Below are 19,919 nucleotides of genomic sequence, written 5' to 3'. Positions count from 1 at the left end.
TATCTTTCTGGTCTATGTCTTCAATGACAATAGCCCCATATTCCTTTACTTCTTTCACCCGAAATGGCCCCGACCATTTTGATTTCAACTTCCCGGGAAACAATTTCAACCGGGAGTTGAACAATAGGACCAATTGTCCGGGCACAAATTCTTTGTTACGGAGCTTCTTGTTGTGATACTTCTTTGCCTTTTCCTTGTACAACCAACTTGAGTGGTATGCGGCATTGCGCATCTCCTCCAACTCCAGTAGTTGTACCTTCCTTTTGTTACCGGCCAACTCATTTTCAAAATTTAAAAATTTTAGGGCCCACAAGGCCTTGTGCTCCAATTCAACCGGTAAATGGCAAGTTTTACCAAATACCAATTGAAAGGGAGTTAGGCCAATTGGAGCTTTAAAGGCCGTACGGTAGGCCCATAATGCTTCGCCCAATTTTTGGGACCACTCCTTTTTTGAATTAGACACGGTTTTTTCGAGGATTCTCTTAATCTCTCGATTAGAGACCTCAGCTTGCCCGTTAGCCTGAGGGTGATACGGAGTTGTCACCCTATGCGATACACCGTAATGTTTTAAAATAGTTTCCAAAGGTGCATTACAAAAGTGTGACCCTCCGTCACTTATCAACACTCGGGGGGTTCCGAAACGGGAGAATATGTTTTTCTTCAAAAAATTTATCACCGTTTTGGCATCCGCCCGAGGTGAGGCAATCGCCTCAACCCACTTAGAGACATAATCAACAGCGACAAGCATGTACTCATTCCCATAAGAGGGTGGGAAAGGTCCTACAAAATCTATGCCCCAACAATCAAATACTTCCACTTCTTGGATATTTTGGAGAGGCATCTCATCTCTCTTACCTATCCCACCGCTTCTTTGGCAACTGTCACAACTTTACGCATGGGTATGTGCGTCTTTGAAAATAGTTGGCCAATAAAATCCCGATTGAAGAATTTTAGTGGCGGTTCTAACCCCATTATAATGTCCGCCATAAGGCGAGTTGTGACAATGCCAAAGGATGCTCTGGGCTTCATCACCAGTTACGCATCTCCTTAATAGGTTATCACTACCCAACTTAAACAAGTATGGGTCATCCCGAACATAATACTTCGCATCCGAAAGGAACTTCCTTTTTTGGTTCGAAGTTAGGTCGGAAGGCACAAAACCACTAGCCTTGTGGTTTGCAAAGTTTGCAAACCACGGCCTAACTTGAACCTTAAACAATTTTTCATCAGGAAATTCTTCCCGGATTTCCTTTTCAGACGCGGTAACCTCCACGTTCACTAATCGGGATAAATGATCCGCTACCAAGTTTTCCGACCCCTTCTTGTCTTTGATTTCCACATCGAATTCTTGTAACAAGAGGATCCAACGGATGAGCCTTTGCTTCGAATCCGGTTTGGTTAGCAGATATTTAATCGCCGCGTGGTCGGTGTACACAACGACTTTAGACCCTATAAGATAAGACCTAAACTTTTCTAGCGCATACACTATTGCAAGTAGTTCTTTTTCCGTTGTGGCATAATTTATTTGAGCCTCGTTAAGAACCTTACTCGCATAATGTATCGCATGGAAAGTTTTGTCTTTTCTTTGGCCAAGTACCGCTCCAACAGCATAGTCACTCGCGTCACACATTAGTTCAAAATTTTCATTCCAATCGGGAGCGACTATTATTGGAGCGGTAACCAATTTTTCTTTTAAAACCTCAAAAGCTTGCAAACAATCTTCGGTGAAGAGAAATACCTGGTCCTTGGCGAGCAAATTGCTCAAAGGCTTAGCCACCTTTGAGAAGTCCTTGATAAAGCGCCGGTAGAACCCCGCGTGCCCCAAAAAGCTACGGATGCCCTTCACATTCACCGGAGGGGGTAATTTTTCAATTACTTCAACCTTAGCTCTATCCACTTCAAGCCCCCTTCTAGAGACTTTGTGGCCTAGCACGATCCCCTCGGTCACCATGAAGTGACACTTCTCCCAATTAAGCACCAAATTGGTTTTCACACATCTTTCCAACACCGTCTTCAAATCTGCCAAGCATAGACTAAACGTCCCACCAAATACCGAGAAGTCATCCATGAAGACTTCCATTGTTTTCTCTATCAGATCGGCAAAAATGGCTTGGACACATCGTTGGAAGGTCGCCGGTGCATTGCACAGCCCAAAGGGAATTTTTCGGTATGCGAACACTCCAAACGGACACGTGAAAGCCGTCTTCTCATGATCAACCGGGTCAACCGCAATTTGGTTGTACCCGGAGTAGCCGTCCAAAAAACAATAGTATTGTTGACCCGATAGTCTTTCGAGCATTTGATCCATAAATGGGAGTGGAAAATGGTCCTTTCGAGTCGCGGTATTCAACCGTCTATAATCTATACACATTCTCCACCCCGTTGCAACTTTAGTGGGGATCAATTCGTCCTTGTCATTTCGGATTACGGTCATTCCACCCTTCTTCGGAACCACGTGCACGGGACTAACCCATGGACTATCCGAGATCGGGTAAATCATTCCCGCATCCAATAGCTTCACAACTTCCTTTCGAACAACCTCTTTCATGGTAGGATTTAAGCGGCGTTGTGGTTGAGCCACCGGCTTAAAATCTTCCTCCATCAAAATCTTGTGCATACAATAGGATGGACTAATTCCTTTTAGATCGGAAAGAGTCCAACCCATGGCGTCTTGATTTGTTTTTAGCACAACGATTAGACGGGCTTCTTCTTCGTTTGTCAAAAGGTTGCTTATGATGACCGGCTTTGCCTCAGTCTCATCTAGGAACACATATTTCAAAGTAGAGGGTAGCACTTTCAATTCAATTGGCGCTTTTTCGTCAATAACCTCCTTTTTCAAGTTTTCCTCCTCTACTTCCCATGGTTGTAGGTCGTCTAAACTATCAAGTTCCTTTAAGCATTCCTCAAGAGCTAGCTCTTCTTCAACAGTGAAAACCTCCAATGAGTCGTCAAGAGCTAACTCCATAGGAGATATCTCATGAATATGCTTTGAAACCTCCATAATAGCGTCTTCGATCACATCGATGCAGAAGCTATCATTTCTATCTTTTGAATGCTTCATTGCCTCGAATAGATCGAATGTCACTTCCTCATTTTGAACTCTCACCTTCATTAAACCGTCATCAACATCTATCATCATTCGCGCGGTCTTCATGAACGGTCGGTCCAAGATGAGCGGAGCATCATCATCTTCCTCCATATCAATAACAATAAAATCATACGGGAAAAATAATTTGTCGACCTTCACCAAAACATCTTGGGCTACGCCATGAGGATGGGTCGTCGACTTATCCGCCAATTGCAACGTCATTCGGATGGACTTAATCTCAATGTTGCCAAGTCTCTTGATAATTGACAAAGGTATAAGATTAATACTTGACCCCAAGTCAATAAGTCCCTTCCCGACATACACGTCACCAATTTTAACCGGCAATATAACTCTTCCCGGATCAACCTCTTTCTTAGGAAGCGTCCTTTGAATAATGGCACTACAGCTCGCATCAAGGACGATGGTCTCCGGTTCCGTATACCTCCGCTTTTTGGTTAGTATGTCCTTCATGAATTTGGCATACTTGGGCATTTGTTCCAAGGCTTCGGCAAACGGAATGTTGATTTGCAACTGTTTAAAAATATCCATGAACTGGGCGTAATGCCGTTCATTCTCCCTTTTGGAAGGAGCATGAGGATAAGGAAGGTTTTGGATAGGAGTAGCGCTCACTACCTCCTTTCCCTTTGCAATTCTAGCTCTCTTCCATCTAGGCTTTTTCACTACCTCCCTTATTACCTCATCACTTGTATTTTTTTCCATCTCCACACCTTTCTCTTTTTCAACTTCACCATTATTTTTATTCTTTTCAACTTCTTCCTCATCACTCCACACTCCTACTTCACCATCAACATTTTCCTCCTCAATTTCTTTTTCTTTCTCTCTTTGTTCACTCTCAACTCTTTTTTTATTCTCACTACCCAACTCCCTCCCACTTCTCGTCATAATCGCCTTACAATGTGCATTAGGATTTGTTTGCGTGTTTGCCGAAAAGGAAGGACCGGTTTGTTGTTCCGCGAGTTGCTTAGCAAGTTGCCCAACTTGAGTCTCGAGATTTTTTATGGCCGTGTCATTGCTCTTTTGGTTAGCCATTGACATTTGCATGAATTGCGTCAATGTCTCTTCCAATTTAGAAGTTACGACCGGCGGTTGTTGAGGTTGATAAGGATTTTGGGGAGGGTTTTGACGGCTAGAAGAACCACCTCCATAACCTTGGTTATGATAATAGTTGCTTCTAGGTTGGAACCCTTGGTTCCCTTGGAATTGTTGTTGTTGATTTTGAGGGTGCGGTTGATAAGGTTGTTGTTGTTGTTGTTGTTGTTGTCTCGGTTGATAGTCCCGTTGATTGGCCATGTAGTTTACTTCGTCAAAACCGGGAGGTGGACAAAATCCAGTGTCATGTTCACCTTTACAAAGTTCACAACAAGCTATTTGTTTAGCTTTTGACGGTTCTCTTAACTCTTTGATTTGTTGCGTTAAGAGTTCCACTTGTTGTGAGATGAGCTTGTTTTGGGCAAGGATGGCATCGTTCGTCCCTAGCTCAAGCACTCCCGCCTTCTTCAAAGAATTTCCTCGACTTTGACTCTGAAGATCATTCAAAGCCATTCGATTTATAATGTTCGTGGCTTCTTCGGCACTTTTTGACAATAAAGAGCCACCCGAGGTAGCATCCAACAACGTTTTGCAGTTTGGTTGAAGTCCATTTCTGAAGATATGGATTTGAGTCATTTCATCAAATCCATGCCCTTTACATTTCCGAAGCATGGACTTGAATCTTTCCCACGCTTCATTCAAAGATTCACTGGTTCCTTGTGAAAACACCGAGATGGCCGTCTTGGATTCCATGAACCGGTTATGGGAGAAGAATCTTTCGATGAATTTCTCTTCTAACACGTTCCAGTCTGTCATTACGGTTGGTGTTTGATCTAGGTACCAATCCTTTGCTTTACCGAGCAAAGCGTGGGGAAATAATCGTCTGAACAACGGAAGCTCTTGAGCCTGATCCACTCCGGCAGCCAATGCTATCTCATAAAATTTTGTGAGAAAAGCAAATGGGTCTTCATGGTCCATTCCGGTGAATGGACTTCCATATAATAGATTTAGAGTTCCCGTTTTCATCTCAGCTTGCCTTCCGGTGTGGTTGGCAAACTGAGCGGTGTTCCTTGGACTATTGATGCATGGAGTAGAAATAGGTGGTGGTGGTTGTGGCTCCATGTTTGGTATGAATGATGGTGGATTTGTGGTTGAAGAACTTTCTCCTTGCTCTTGGCGTTGTCTAGCCTGTTGCCTCCTACGTCCCGTTTTGCTATTAAGCCTCCTTGCGGTTCTCTCGATCTCAGGATCAAAAAGAAGTTCGTCCACAGGGATTTGCCCTCGCATAAAACGTAAGCTGCACACTAAACCAAACAAATTACAAGCACAAGTCAAAAATTCACAAGCTAAAACTTAAACAACCATTGCGATGCTCGCAATATCAATTTACAATCCCCGGCAACGGCGCCATTTTGTTGAAAGTATATATTTCGTGTCGGGTTTTTGTTATCGTATCCACAGGGATTGTAAGATATCACCGCCGTTCGATGGTTGTATTAATCTTAGCTCAATGTAACAATAGGGTTTTGGTTTTAATCAAGTTATCTTGCATAAAAAGTAATAAATTGCGGTAAAAGTTTTGGTTTGAATAAATGAGAAATATTGCCAAAGTTAGGTTTCAATGATCACTTTGCATGTATTTGCTCGGTCAACAATCTTATAAACTCCTTTAGATGATAAATCATTTCACAAAGTCCTCTCAATATGTTTCTCTCGAACACACATTGTGAGTTTTGCCATTTTGATCCATTGTTTCTCTCGAACACAATCTATCAAAATGACAACTTTTTGGTTCAACCTTATGGTGAACAAAATCATTCATTACTATCTCTAGCTAACAAACAAGTTTGGATGAAAACCTAGGTCAAGAGTCGGTAAACATCTCTCGATCATAAACCAACACAAAGAGTTTTAAATAGAAACAAAGTTTTCATCATATATTTACCATTAAAGAGTTTACATATGAGGATCCTTACATTTACACACAAAGCTAGTAATCACCTACATCTAACCTTGACAAATGGATGACTTAGCTACTCATTTTCATGGTAGCTTGGTCGGCAAGTAAGGAAAGAAGGTTGATCAACATCCAAGTCGGATAATCGAAGTTGGATGGGAATCCACCTTCTTTTTGTAGAAGATGGTTCTAAGATGAAGAGAAATGAAAATTAGGGCATAAAAGATCCCCTAGAACAATGCTGTAAAATATCTCTCCAAAGTACAAAAGTGGAAAAAGTTGGTAAAAATGAGGTCTGGTGCTCAAAAGTGGCACCTGCTACTTATAGACCTCTGCTGGGCTGTCATGCTCGCTAGGCGAGCAGAATGGCTCGCCTAGCGAGGGTCTAATATGGGCACATAAGGCACCTGCGCCCAGAGAAACAGGGTCTGCTGAACTGTCATGTTCGCCTAGCGAACATACCTTCGCCTAGCGAAGGACACGCTTCAACCTTCGCCCCAGTGAGGTTGAGAGGTTTTGCTACTGGAATGCTCGCTGGGGACTCGCTAGAGCTTCGCCTAGCGAGTGAGTGCTGGCTGCGCTTTTCACCAAAACAGAACGAACTCGCTACCACCTTCGCTGTCAGCTCGCCTGGCGAATTTATTGACAATTTACTGGAGCTTTTCGCTTGGCGCTCGCCTAGCGAACCAATGCTTCGCCACAGCCCTCGCCTAGCGAGCAGGCTGATGAATGCTTGTTTGCTTTGGTTCCTTTGCCAACTTTCTTGTGTCTTCAATTTCAATTATTTCATGCCTTCTTTCTGCACAATAACACACAAATCAAAGGCACCAAGCTTGTTTATCAATGTAATGCATTTCATCAAAAACCAAGGTGATTTTGACAATTTTAGCAGGGAAATAGAGTGAAAGATGCCCACATATGATAGCTCAAATAAGCACTTTTGGGCATCTAACATAATGCACCAACAACTTTTCAACGATGCATGCAAGCCATCTTTTCTGATCTAATTGATAAATACATTGAAGTCTTCATGGATGACTTCTTTGTATTTGGTCCTTATTTTGATTTATGTTTGAAAATTTTGGACACCATTCTGAAAGGGTGTGTCGAAAATAATATGGTTCTAAATTGGGAGAAATACAATTTTATGGTCACTGAAGGCATAATACTTGGCCACAAAATCTCTTCCAAAGGCATTGAAGTTGATAAAGCAAAGGTTGAAGTGATTGAAAAGCTCCCACTACCATTGAATGTCAAAGGAATCATAAGCTTTTTGGGACATGTCGGGTTCTATCGAAGATTCATCAAAGACTTCTCAAAAATTGCCAAACTGTTGAGCAATCTGCTTAACAAAGATACGTCTTTTTATTTTGATAATGCATGTTTAATTTCTTTTGAGGACTTAAAAGAAAAGCTGATAACTACACCCATAATGATTGCTCCTGATAGAAAACTTAATTTTGAACTAATGTGTGATGCAAATGACTATGCGGTAGGTGCAATTCTTGGCCATAGAAAGACAAAAAAAATTCATGTTATGCATTATGCGAGCAAAGTTTTGAATGAGACTCAAATTAATTATGCTACTACAGAAAAATAATTGCTTGTTATAGTGTATGCATTAGAGAAATTTAGATCTTATCTCATTGGTTCAAAGGTTATTTTTTATACTGAGAGGTACATTGAGAGGTATTGTATGACAAAACCAACCAACTATTTCAGAACTCCACCACCTCCTGCATAACAACAAACTTATGATGAGAGAGTTGCATGTGCTTACACTTGGGATATTCTTGAAGCAAATTAGAGAGATTTCATGTTTATGCATGATTCCATGCAACAGTTATAGCTGCAGATTAGGGAGCCACATGTTGATCATATGCTTCCAACTAGAGAGGAATTCCAGCAGAATGCTAATTGGCCTAAGGGCAGGCCATTTAATCCGAAGGGGGTAGCTAATGAAGAGGATGAAGAAGAAAGTGATTAAGAGTGAAGAAGAGGATGATATGAATGATGATGAAGATGCTTGATGAATGACCTTTTTGATGTTAGTTTCAATTTTTATTTTATGATTTGCTTCAGACTTATTTTGTTGTTTGTTTAACTAAAGTTGTTAGATTGTTGAACTTATTTTGATTTGGCTGATCTTGGTCCATCCTTTTTAAGGATGTGGATTTGTGGAATTTTGGTGCGGCATTCATGTCGCCATGAACTTTTGAATGATTTTGGTTTGATCAATTAAGTTGTTTAGTTTAAATTGTTTTAGTTTATATTACTTTTAAGATATATTAGTTTTTAGCAAATATTTGGATTTTTTGAGATTGTTCCAAAGAATTGTATGAATTAACTTGAAGAGGCAAATAACGATCATTCCAAATTTGAAAGTGTCAACATGCAAATGCATGGTAATGATAATAGCTTGAAAAGAATGGTACAAAAGCAAGGTACATGTTTATTGCTTTCTAAACCATAACATGAATATCAAACTTGTAATTTGTAGAAATAACATGTCATACATTCTTTTGCACTACTTGTTCATGATTCAACAACTTTATATCAAAGCCTAAATGTGAGGAAACTTCCATTGTTTATTATATGCACAGGAGACCAACAATCCATTGTTGTAACTCGGTTGACTTATGTTTAATCTTGAATTTATGTTGAATTATATGAAAGTATAAAAATGATCAATGCAATTTTTGAGATTAAGTACAACCACTTAACCAAAAGTAACCTACCTTGTGAGTGAATGAGAATTCGTAACCCCTTTGAGCCTTAATGTCAGGATTCATATCGATGTTGAACTGTGAAAATTGTACATAAATAATTAGTTCATTAATGATTTTTGTATGGATTCTGGATTTTTCTTCTTCTTAAAACACTTGAACCTTAAACCTTCATTTGATTGTAAAGTTTTGTCCACTGCCTTAGAAAATATGGGAGCATTCATACTACAATGTTGGTTGTATTCAAGTTGGGGAGAAAAATATGGGTTGTTGAGACTTTGAAAAAGAAAGAGTTTGAAAAGAAATAAGAATGTGAAAAAGAAAGAGGAAAAAGAAATTGATTTTTTTGAATGAATGAAAAAGTTTGAAAGAAAAAGTGGCGAACATGAATTGTGTCAACCAACGTTAATCATGGGTGTAACATTCAAACAAAGAGAATTGGTAAATGAAGTTGTGAATAGTTAAGAGTTAAAAAAGTGAATAATCTTCTAGATTTTGGAAAATTTGTTTCAAATACCTTTAGATATGACATTTCTTTGTTAGCCAAGCCACATTACAACTCTTGAAAGTCCTTTGTGATTTGTGCTTTTATGATTTCAATGTGATTTGCTTGACTGAATACATAAGTTGATCAAGATATTAGAAATATTGTTGGAGAGAATCAAGTCACTCAATTTTGTTCTTTATCCATTGATGAAGATGTGTGATAGGCGTGATTCATGATTGAGCATGTGTTGTCTTAAAATTTTTGACATGAGATTTGTACTTAGAATTTGTTTCATGATCATGGTTTGGTTGTAGTATAGTGGTAAGCATCATATTTCTTGTGCCTTTGAAAATTTTGAACCATGCATTTGTCTTCTTTTCTCAAAACTTGTTTAATCTTTTGATGTTGGAAGTTGTTTGCTCTTTAGGTTGGAAAGACTCTTGTTTGAGGACAAACAAAAGTTCTAAGTTGGGGAGAGTTTATAAGGTCTAAATTGTGGAGATTATTTGAATAATTTAGTGGCATATATAGCATGATTCATTGGATTTGCAAGTCAATCCCTCAACTTATGTGTAAATATAGCTTTATAGTTTCATCATGTAAATATTGTGAAGTTTGATCATTTTGCAACTCATTTTGTAGTCTTGTTTGCATTGGAGGAGCTTTGGGAGTCAAAAGGTAAAAAATAACTTCAACATGCAATTTTGGATCAAGAGAAAACCTGCAGATGGGGCTAAGCCCGATCAAAGCGCAACCAAATTTCTCAGACCCATGGCTTTCACGCTAAGCATCATCCAGCCGCGCTAAGCGCCATTAAAGGAGGTTTGATCTATTTTGTCTGCTAGCTGAGCTAAACACGGTCTAATGGGGCTTAGCACAGTCAGATATTTCAAATTATATAAATACCAGTTCAATTCATTTTGTGAAAAAGAGACACCAACTTTGAGAGAAAGAAACACCAAAAACTCAGGTGAAACTTAAAAATCTGAGAATCGAAGCTGGATATGCATCAATCTTCGGGAAATAATTATTAATGCTCATTCATATCTTCTCTTCTCTCTTGAAGCAGGCTATAATGATGATGTATAGCTAAATCTCTCATGTCAAGATTTGATGTAATTAACCATAATCATATGTATTTCATCTGATCAATATTTTGTGAATATATTATGAATCAATATTGATGGTATCTTTGTTTTCATGTTAAATTTATGAGTTTGAATCATTTTTGAGAAATATCTTTCAAATCTTGATCTAAGATCATCATCTATCCAATACTCAAGTCTAGAGATGGAGTTGGGGTTTTATATTCACTTGTATCAAGTCTTAATGTTATCGTATTGCTTAATAGGTAGAAAGATCATCGATTAAGCAATACTGTAAAACTCACATCATCGTTTAGACATAAACAATGTTGAAGAGTGATATGTGATAATATAGACGAATAATTATATTCACAAACTAGATTAGTTTAATACACGTGAAAAAGGTTAATGAAATCTAATCTTGACATGTTTCTTTACCTGTTAACTTCCGAAGCATTTGTCGTTGTTACATTTTATTGCAATTGTTTATTTTCACAATCAAAACCCTTTTGAACCCTTCCTTAAAATAGTATTAACTGTCGAACGACCGTGATATCACACTAATCCATGTGGAGACGATACAAAATACTTACCCTATCAAAAGTGTTTCAACATCCACTAGGCGTGCCAATTTGTTTACTGTGAAATTTGATAAATGAAGACAAGTTTGATTTTACTTAATGGATTAAACTCGAAAAAATCTCAGGATAGATTATGCAAAAATTATGAGTTTGAAACATATTTGACGTTAAAGTCGAAAATAAAGAAACTTGAAAATAACTTGTAATGTAGTAAATGACTTTAAAATAAGGAATTTAATTCACGGAGTGGAACGCAAATACATACAATTCATATCACTTTTTTCTCACTAAACACTTGGATACTTCGAGTTTGTAGAATTTGTGTGAAATTGCGGAGCTCTAAAACTACAAACAAGCATTATTTATATACTAGTTCTAATGTAACCGTCTACAACGGTCGACTTAGCAAACTTCGTCACATTCCCAACGCCATGCAACCTTTGCCTCTGCAAGCTTTACACGTGTTCTTGGATAATCGTCTGATCTTATTTGTTTGTACCTTGTTCGACTGCTTGCAGTTAGTAATATCACATTGGAAACTTCAAGTTTCATTAAGTCCAAAACTTACGTATCACTGGCCTTTAACACTAATTGCTTGAAACTTCGACCAAAGTCGCCATGATCCTTCAACATGACCTGATTGCCAAAATGCATATCTGATTACATGGTCATAACTGACCACTTCGACTTAGGTAAAACTCAAGTCATCAAACAAGCTTCCATAATCATCAAATCTTACATCCAAAGTTGGTGTTGAAAATCTGAAGTAACAATATTACATATGCAATTTAGTGGAAACAGAATTTTGCTACAAGATTGGAGTCGGGTGTTCAAACCTTGACTACAATATTTATAATTTTAAATAACTCTTTAATAAATTACCAAAAAAAACTATGTCAAATGAAATCGAACCCAAACAAAATTGGAAAATGCAAGTTCTACCATGACCAATCAAGTTAATCAAATTATTTGCCAGTTATGCGTTTTTATATTTATATATAATCATTTCTTAATCATTAATATTTAATGTAAAATTTCAATATTATTTATTCTCATAATTAAATATTTAAAAAATTATTATCCGACCAAAATTCAAAGTTAGTTATTTAATTTTTTATTAAAAATTTATTTTTATTATTAATTCTGAACCTCTAAAAATTCCAGACGACCTTATTCATCATTTTATCAATTCAAACAATAAAACATAATTTTATCTTATTTCATTCCTCTAGATTCCCTCATATTTCATCGATCAAATCATAATCTTAAAGTTTTCTTCACCCTTACCAAATATATTTTTATGAAATGATATTTTCTTTAAGTGCACAACCTAAAAACACAAACTTGGATAAACTAAATTCCAACATGTCCATAGTTCATTTTGTGATAATCATTCTATTTTATAACCATGACAAATTTAAGGCATATGATAAATAGAAAAGGCACAAATTGAAGTGTAAAGATGAGATTAAAAAGAAAAAAGTATAAAACACGTTTCTACCCATCTTTAATACTCATCCTATAGTGGAATTGTACGAAGTATCTTGCCACTTTCAGCTAAGTTATTGTATATATATGTAATTTGTTAACGGCAATTTTACTTTATCTTAAAACATACAAAATGAATGTTTGCATATTTTAAACGTGAAAGAAATGTTCATGTCGATTTTAGAAATTATACTGTAATTTTGTTTTAACTATAACCATTAGATGGTTAAACAATTAAGCAAATCAACTACTACTAAAATAAATAACGTGGAACCAGAAAAGTTAACCAAGATTTACACATATGGTTAAAAAGCTCATTTAAAAATAGTGTCATCCTTATAGAGACTATAGATTCAATTTTCCACATAATATGTACTACAAAAATGTATATATTTTCTCTTCTAAAATGAGAAAAGGAAAGAAAAGTTACGTTTTGAATTTCAAATTGTTAGACTTACTTGCCACCACTCTATCAAGTTTGAAACCATTTGTTTTTCACTCTTTTAATATTAGCTTTAATATTAATTTTAATCTCTTTACTTTTATTTTTAAATTCCCCTAAAAAATAAATAAGGTTTAATATATATTTTAATCTCTAAACGTAATTTAATATTTCGCTTTAGCCTTTTAACTAAAAAATATTATAAGTTCGTCTTTTAATTTCATTTTAATTTCACTTAAGTCATTCTATTTGATCAATTCCGTCAATTTCTAGAAGAAAAAAACATAAAATTTTAGGGGGGTGACTGGACAGCAAGGTCATTGGTATAAATCTGAATCGTAGTTAAAAACTGATAAATGGTTTAAACGGCGAAATATTTGTTTTTTGGGATTTTTAATCTACGAAAACAAAATCTCTGCAGTTTAAAAAAGTATCGACTTTAATCACATATGTTAACTCAGATTTGTACCAATGGTCTTACTGTCATGCCACATAACCAAAATAGGGTAACGAAATTGAAGTTAAGGGAGTAACTTAAAACGATTTTTAGTTAAGAGACTAAGACAAAACATTAAATTAAATTAAAAGATTTGGTGAGTAATTATGCCAAAAAAAAAAGGTGAAATGTCTAACATCCGAAATACCAAAGCTTTAATGACAATTAAAGGCAAAAAAAAAAGTATTTATGGTTAAGTCCATGGCGGCTGCAATGGAACTTTTTTGTGATTAAGTTCGTGGAGCCGCTTATTAATGTTAAAATATTATAAATGTTTTTTATATTAATTTAGAGATATTTTAAGATATTTTTAATTTTCTAAAATATTCTAAATTTGTATAAGAGACATTCTAAGATTATAATATTTTAAATTAATATAAAAGATATTATAAGATATTTATAATCTATTTTATTCTAACAATTAATAGATTGTGGTTTGAGTTTGTTAAGGATAAATTGAGTTTTAGCAATTATAAATATGTATTTGTATCCCTCTTTTAAAGACAATATTTTGAATGTAGTTTGAAAGACAAAGGGGTAAAGTCTTAATCTTATGAGAAATTTAGAGAGATGATTGTATAAATTCTTGATTATGTTCACGAAATTTGGAAACCCCAAGAGTTATCTAAGGCGAATGTACAAATTTCTAAACTAGTTGACTTGTGTGATTCACACACAGAGAGTTTGATAGATTGAGAAATACATGAGTAGAAAGTATAATTTGTTCTTGGGAACTTGCATGACTATTTTCTTGTAACTCATTTGTAATCTTTTATAACAACTTTTGGAAGTATAATGAATCAGAGAGATGTTCTCTTCTCCAGAGTAGATCGTTTAATCAAACTGGATAAACAAGTTATTATGTGTCTTCTCTTTTATCTTCTTTTGACTTGTTATGGATTTGCTTTTATTTTTGGCAGGTTATAGTGTTTCTTTAGGTCATTATTTTTGTTGGCATTTCTCTTTGTTCTTACGCATCAAATTTCTTGGCGTGTTTGAAACTCTGAATAATTCTTTTTAAGTGTTTTGAATTTTACTATCAGTTTTTCACAACAAATGGCACCCATTGTAGGGCAAAGCAATTTTTTTACAAGTGAACACATGAGCTCTAAATGGAAGGTCGAGATTTTTTTTGGAGACAACGAGTTTGGATTGAGGAAAGTGAAGATGCAAACAATTTTAACTCAAGAGAAATGTATTCAAGTATTAAAGGGTGAGACATCAATGTATACACGCCTACCACAAGAAGAGAAGACCGAGATGGCAGTTAAAGACAAAAGTGTCATTCTCTTATGCCTCAGGGATAAAGTTCTAAGAGATGTTGCAAGGGAGAAGACAACGGTTCGATGTGAGACAAACTTGAATTATTGTATATGATCAGTTCTTTGGATCATACATCGTGTCCAAAATAATAATATTTCTGATTCTAAATGGTATCTGAAAAATTCATAGTAGATTAATTGGCAAAACTTCACAAGATTATATATGATCTTCAGAATATTGTGGTAAAGATTAAAGATGAGGACAAGGATTTACGGTTGTTAAACGCATTACCTATATGCTTTTAGTACTTCAAGGATGCCTTTCTTTATTTTAAACAAAGTATTATTACTTTGGATGAAGCCTAGACCCATGTCGCATCCAAAGAATTTTCAAATGTGAGAGATTTCAAGATTGACGATAATGGTGAAGGTTCGAGTGTCTCAAGAGGAGGAAGTGAGAATATAGGGATGTACAAATCAAAGAGGTTTGACAATTCAAAGGTAAAACGCTTTACTTGTGAAAAAAATCACTTTGTGAGGGATTGTCCTGAGATGAAGGGAAATGATGATTCTTTTCTGACTACAATTTCCTCAGCCAAGGATAGTTATGAAAGTTCGGATGCATTATGGGTGTTGGGATTGGAGACTAAAGAGAGTTAAGTCTTGGACTCAGGTATCTTTTATCATTTGTATCCATGAAAATAATAAATTGAGACTTTGAAGCTGGAGCAAGATGGAGTAGTTATTCATTGTGAAAATAAGGCTTACAAGGTTTATGGTGTTAATACAGTCTGACTTAAAATGTTTGATGATCGTGAGTTTCTTCTTCACAACATGAGGTATGCTAAATATTTCACATGGTGAATTGAGCATAAATAAAAGATCTAAAATATGTGGCTTATATATATTTTTAGAAGGTTCCAATGTTGTTGTTTATTCATCATCAACTCGTGAAGAATTTCATGACATGAACAATCTATATGGGATTTTACATCATAACATGTGAATTCCGAGAGGTTATTTCATAGTATATTAATGATTTTTGTAAAAGACAATGGATAAAAATGTATATTATCGTTGCATTGTCATTAAATTTATGGGGTAAGGTTGGTGCCAAAGTAGCTCACCTGGTCGGAATATGTTCATTTGCATGAATAAAATTCCAAACACCTATTGTAATTTGTAGTAGGAAACTTAAAAACTACTCTTAATCGAAGGTCGCCAAAGCTTTTCCTATTGTACAATTCAAGTTAATTCATTTTGATGGTAAAGTTTAGATTGTATCATCAATGGCTATCCAAGAGGTGGGAAGGGTTATGAACTGTTAGAAGTGGAACTTGGTTGACCTAAGTTCATTAATTGAAGATGTATTACTTTCACAGAGTGTCATCAGGGTAAGAAGAGTAAAGCCTTAGTTAAAGCTTTTAGAAACTATGGCAAAGAAGACTTAGTTTAAGGTAGAGTTTCCTTCTATGGCTATTAGTAGTAGTGAGAGAATGATTATAGATGCCTCTGATTATCATTTGACTCATGATAAGATAAGAAAGGAGATTGTACAATCCCAAAGTGACAATTATGCTGATCTTAGGTGTCAGGCTTTGAATGTTATTAAAGGGTTGCAAAAATCAGAAATAGGGACCTTCATGGATGAAATCAAAAGTAAGGAGAGTCAAAGATGGTTAAAGAATTATGCTTGTGGGCTTGTTAGATTATATAAGAAAGAAAATGTGATTGTTCAATATCGCGCTAGAACCCTTTCTCCTTCCTCACTTCTAAAAAAACAACTTTAAACCACTTAAGTTTCTCAAACTCTCTTAACTCACAATTTGTAAGTTTTTTGATTTTTCTAAACTTTTTTGATTTTTTGTATAAATTTGTATAAATTGATGGTTAGGTTATGAAATAGATAGTTTATTCATGTTTGATAGTTTATACATAATGAGAAACTTGTTTGATAGGAATTTTTATTGATCAACGCACTATTTTTTTTCATTTTTAGGGGGATTGCATTTCCACCATTGACGCTAATGAAAGTTACATAAAATTCCGGAGATACATCTCCAAAATTTTCCAACGTTTTGATTCCCCAAAACTGGAGTTGCATATGTGGAGTTTTTCAGTGCATTTTTTGGCAATTTTTTCTTGTACTCATTGTGTAACGCTTATGTGGTTTACTTACAGGCATTACGAATGATAGAAAATATCGATTGAGGCATAACATAGTTTCACAACATGCACTTGTTCAGAGGGAAAAGAGTCAACCATCACAAGCTCTTGTTACCTCTAGCCCGGTTAATGCGGATGCGTCAGTTTCAGGGGCTCATGTATCTTCGTCTTCTTCTTCCCGTAGGAGATGAGTGTCCCCTACTCATGCATCCCTGCCTCCATCTTCTCGTAGGCAACATGTTTCACCTGTTCAAGCATCTGAGGCAACATAGGTACCCGAGTCACTAGAGGTACCTCAAACACTAGAGGTACCCTATGCATAGAAGGCAACATAGGTACCTGAGGCCCTCTGGGCCCATGAGGTAGAAAATGCATCCCAGGCCCAGGAGGCAGTAGATGCACCTTAGGCACCTGAGGGGTTTGGAGGAGGCCCGCCAGACTTATCACTACTTCCTCTTTACCCAGACCATACTGTTAGACATGTCTAGAACGGAAAGGTAAAACTTAGTTGGATTTATTCTTTTTAAATTATGTTTGTTATAATATTAAATTTTTTTGACGATGATTTACTTTTTTGCAAGACCATGATCCGCTAAAATTCATCAACCATGGTGAAAACGCGAAAACGTATCGTATTTTTGGCTCCATATGCATTGCTTTTTACTTGATTAACACTTATTATTACGCAGTATTTTATGTTTATTACAGGTATTTATCGATTAAAAGGTTTACAGCAAGCAAAATGGAAAATAGCAAAAATAAAAGAAAAAGAGAAGAAAATGGAGAAAAATAGAGATAATGGGCCACCAAAGCAAATGGGCTTGTGGCGCCCATCATCTAGGGTGTGTGGCGCCTGCCACATGGAGCAAAGGAGGTGGTGGCGCCCGCTACCAAGCATGAGGAATGGTGGCGCTCAACCCTATATTGGTGGCGCTCGCCGAGGAGTCAAAGACTAGGGTTGTGGCAACCGCCACAACCTAGTCTTCCCTCTTTTTCTCCATGTTTCTAGCCACGAATCCACCCACCTTCGCTACAAATTAGGGATGTGGAAAATATATAAGGACTCTCTCTCAGACTCGTTGGGATCTCTCTCTTCTTCCAGTTTTTAACCTACAGATTATTTTTAGTCAAAATTATTTTCTTTTTGTTTTCTAGGCAGTTTTCTTACATTGTAAAAGTAATAGCTCTCCACATCGGGGACTATTGCGATTTATCATTTACGCATTTGAATTCAATTGTAACGGTTACTCATTGCCAAAGCCTGCCGATATTATTTTAATCGAAGAATCAAGATTCAGTTCCAGTTCTCAATTTGTAATTCAGGTTTTATTTTGATTGTTGTTTTATTTATTTATGCCTTATTGCATGTTTGATTTTCCAAATATCATGTCTGTTACCGGATCCATGTCCGACTAAACCCTTAGGTATCGGTATGTAAAGACCGTCGAAACGACGGAATTCATAAATAATTGGTGTTAGTTTTTATAAAACTTATTTTTCCGGTTTTTAGTTTCTTATTTTAATCAAACTGTTTTTCGGTCGAGAGTACAAAACAAACTAAGGTTACGGTCAACAAGAACGAGAGTTTGAAATTTTAACCAGATAACTGAAACTAGGCATTAATCCTAAACACAGCGAGAACGCTTTAGGATTAATTAGACTTTATTTATATTCAAAAATTACTTTCAAATTCAAAATGAGACCGCGAGAGCCAAGCATTCTGGTTTAGGAGTATGGTCAGAGTCAATAAAAATGAGAGTGTGAGACTAAGTCCTTTCTATAAATAATTTCTACTGAAGAATATTTTGACCAATAAGATTACACCAACTATCTATCGAATTCCCGAAGTTTGATGCGTTACATACCGATATCCCTTTATCGCATATCTTTATTAATCTTCTATTTACGTTATAGTTATTTCTCTTCATACCTCCAATCTTAGAACGATCATCAGCCTTAGATTTACATAGCAACATTAGACCATAATACGTTTGATTATTAGTCCTTGTGGGTTCGATAATCTTTAAAACTACGCGATAGGACTGTGCACTTGCAGTCACGATTCCCATAGACTTACTAAGTCGCGATCAAGTTTTTGGCGCCGTTGCCGGGGACTAATTTAGTCGATATCATAACTCTAGTGTTTCCCAGTATAGACTAAGACAAACAATTCTTTTTTCCCTTTCTACATTTGTCGAGTGTATGCCAAGTACTCGCTCTCAAGGCGAGAAATTAAAGATACAATTCGACGAACCTGAGCGTTATCTTAGATTAGAACGCCGGATATGAGATTTGATACGGGAACATCGTATCAAGCTAAATCTTCCTAACCTTAACATCCCTACTTCTGAATCAGTTATTTAACCAGAGATGGCTGAAGGAGTGCAAAACCGTCCTCTTAAGTACTATGCAATCCTTTCACAGGATGAACCATATAACAACATCGCTGCCCCTGCCATCGAGGCCAATAATTTTGAGCTAAAACCTTCGATGTTGTCAGTCGTACAGGAAAACCAGTTTTCAGGTAGTCCCACGGAGGACCCGAACCTACACTTATCAGTATTTTTGCAATACGCAGACATAGTGAAAGCGAATGGTGTCAGCCCAGAAGCTATAAGACTACGTCTTTTCCCATTTTCATTAAGAGATAGAGCTAGAGCTTGGCTCCAGTCTCTACCATCCAACTCTGTCACTACGTGGAACGAGTTGAAGAAAATCTTCTTAGCCCGATATTTCCCACCTAGTAAGACGACTATGCTAAGAGCCCAAATAAACGGGTTTAAACAAAAGGATAATGAATAGGTTTTTGAAGCCTGGGAGAGATACAAAGACATGATGAGGCTTTATCCACATCACGGTCTAGAAGAATGGTTGATCATTCACACCTTTTACAACGGTCTCTTGTACAATACAAGATTGACAATAGACGCCGTCGTAGGTGGCGCACTGATGGATAAACCATACAATGAGACCTCTCAAGTCATCGAAAGTATGGCCCAGAATCATTACCAATGGGGGAAGCGAAAGAACCTCTATAGAGAAACCTCAAACGAAGGGCGGCATGTACGAATTAAGCAGTCTTGACCATGTC

General features: G+C 36.5%; 1 non-coding gene across 1 annotated transcript; it reads right to left on the bottom strand.

Annotated features, from left to right (window-relative positions):
- Positions 1–19,582: 19,582 nt before the first annotated feature.
- On the bottom strand, positions 19,583–19,689 carry LOC127109208 (small nucleolar RNA R71). Its single transcript, XR_007796547.1, has one exon. It is a non-coding gene; the product is annotated as a small nucleolar RNA R71 (small nucleolar RNA).
- Positions 19,690–19,919: the final 230 nt, after the last annotated feature.

The sequence above is a fragment of the Lathyrus oleraceus genome, chromosome 7 (assembly GCF_024323335.1).
Source record: "Lathyrus oleraceus cultivar Zhongwan6 chromosome 7, CAAS_Psat_ZW6_1.0, whole genome shotgun sequence".
NCBI classification, from domain to species: Eukaryota; Viridiplantae; Streptophyta; class Magnoliopsida; order Fabales; family Fabaceae; genus Lathyrus; species Lathyrus oleraceus.
This window is presented reverse-complemented; position numbering and strand designations above follow the sequence as displayed.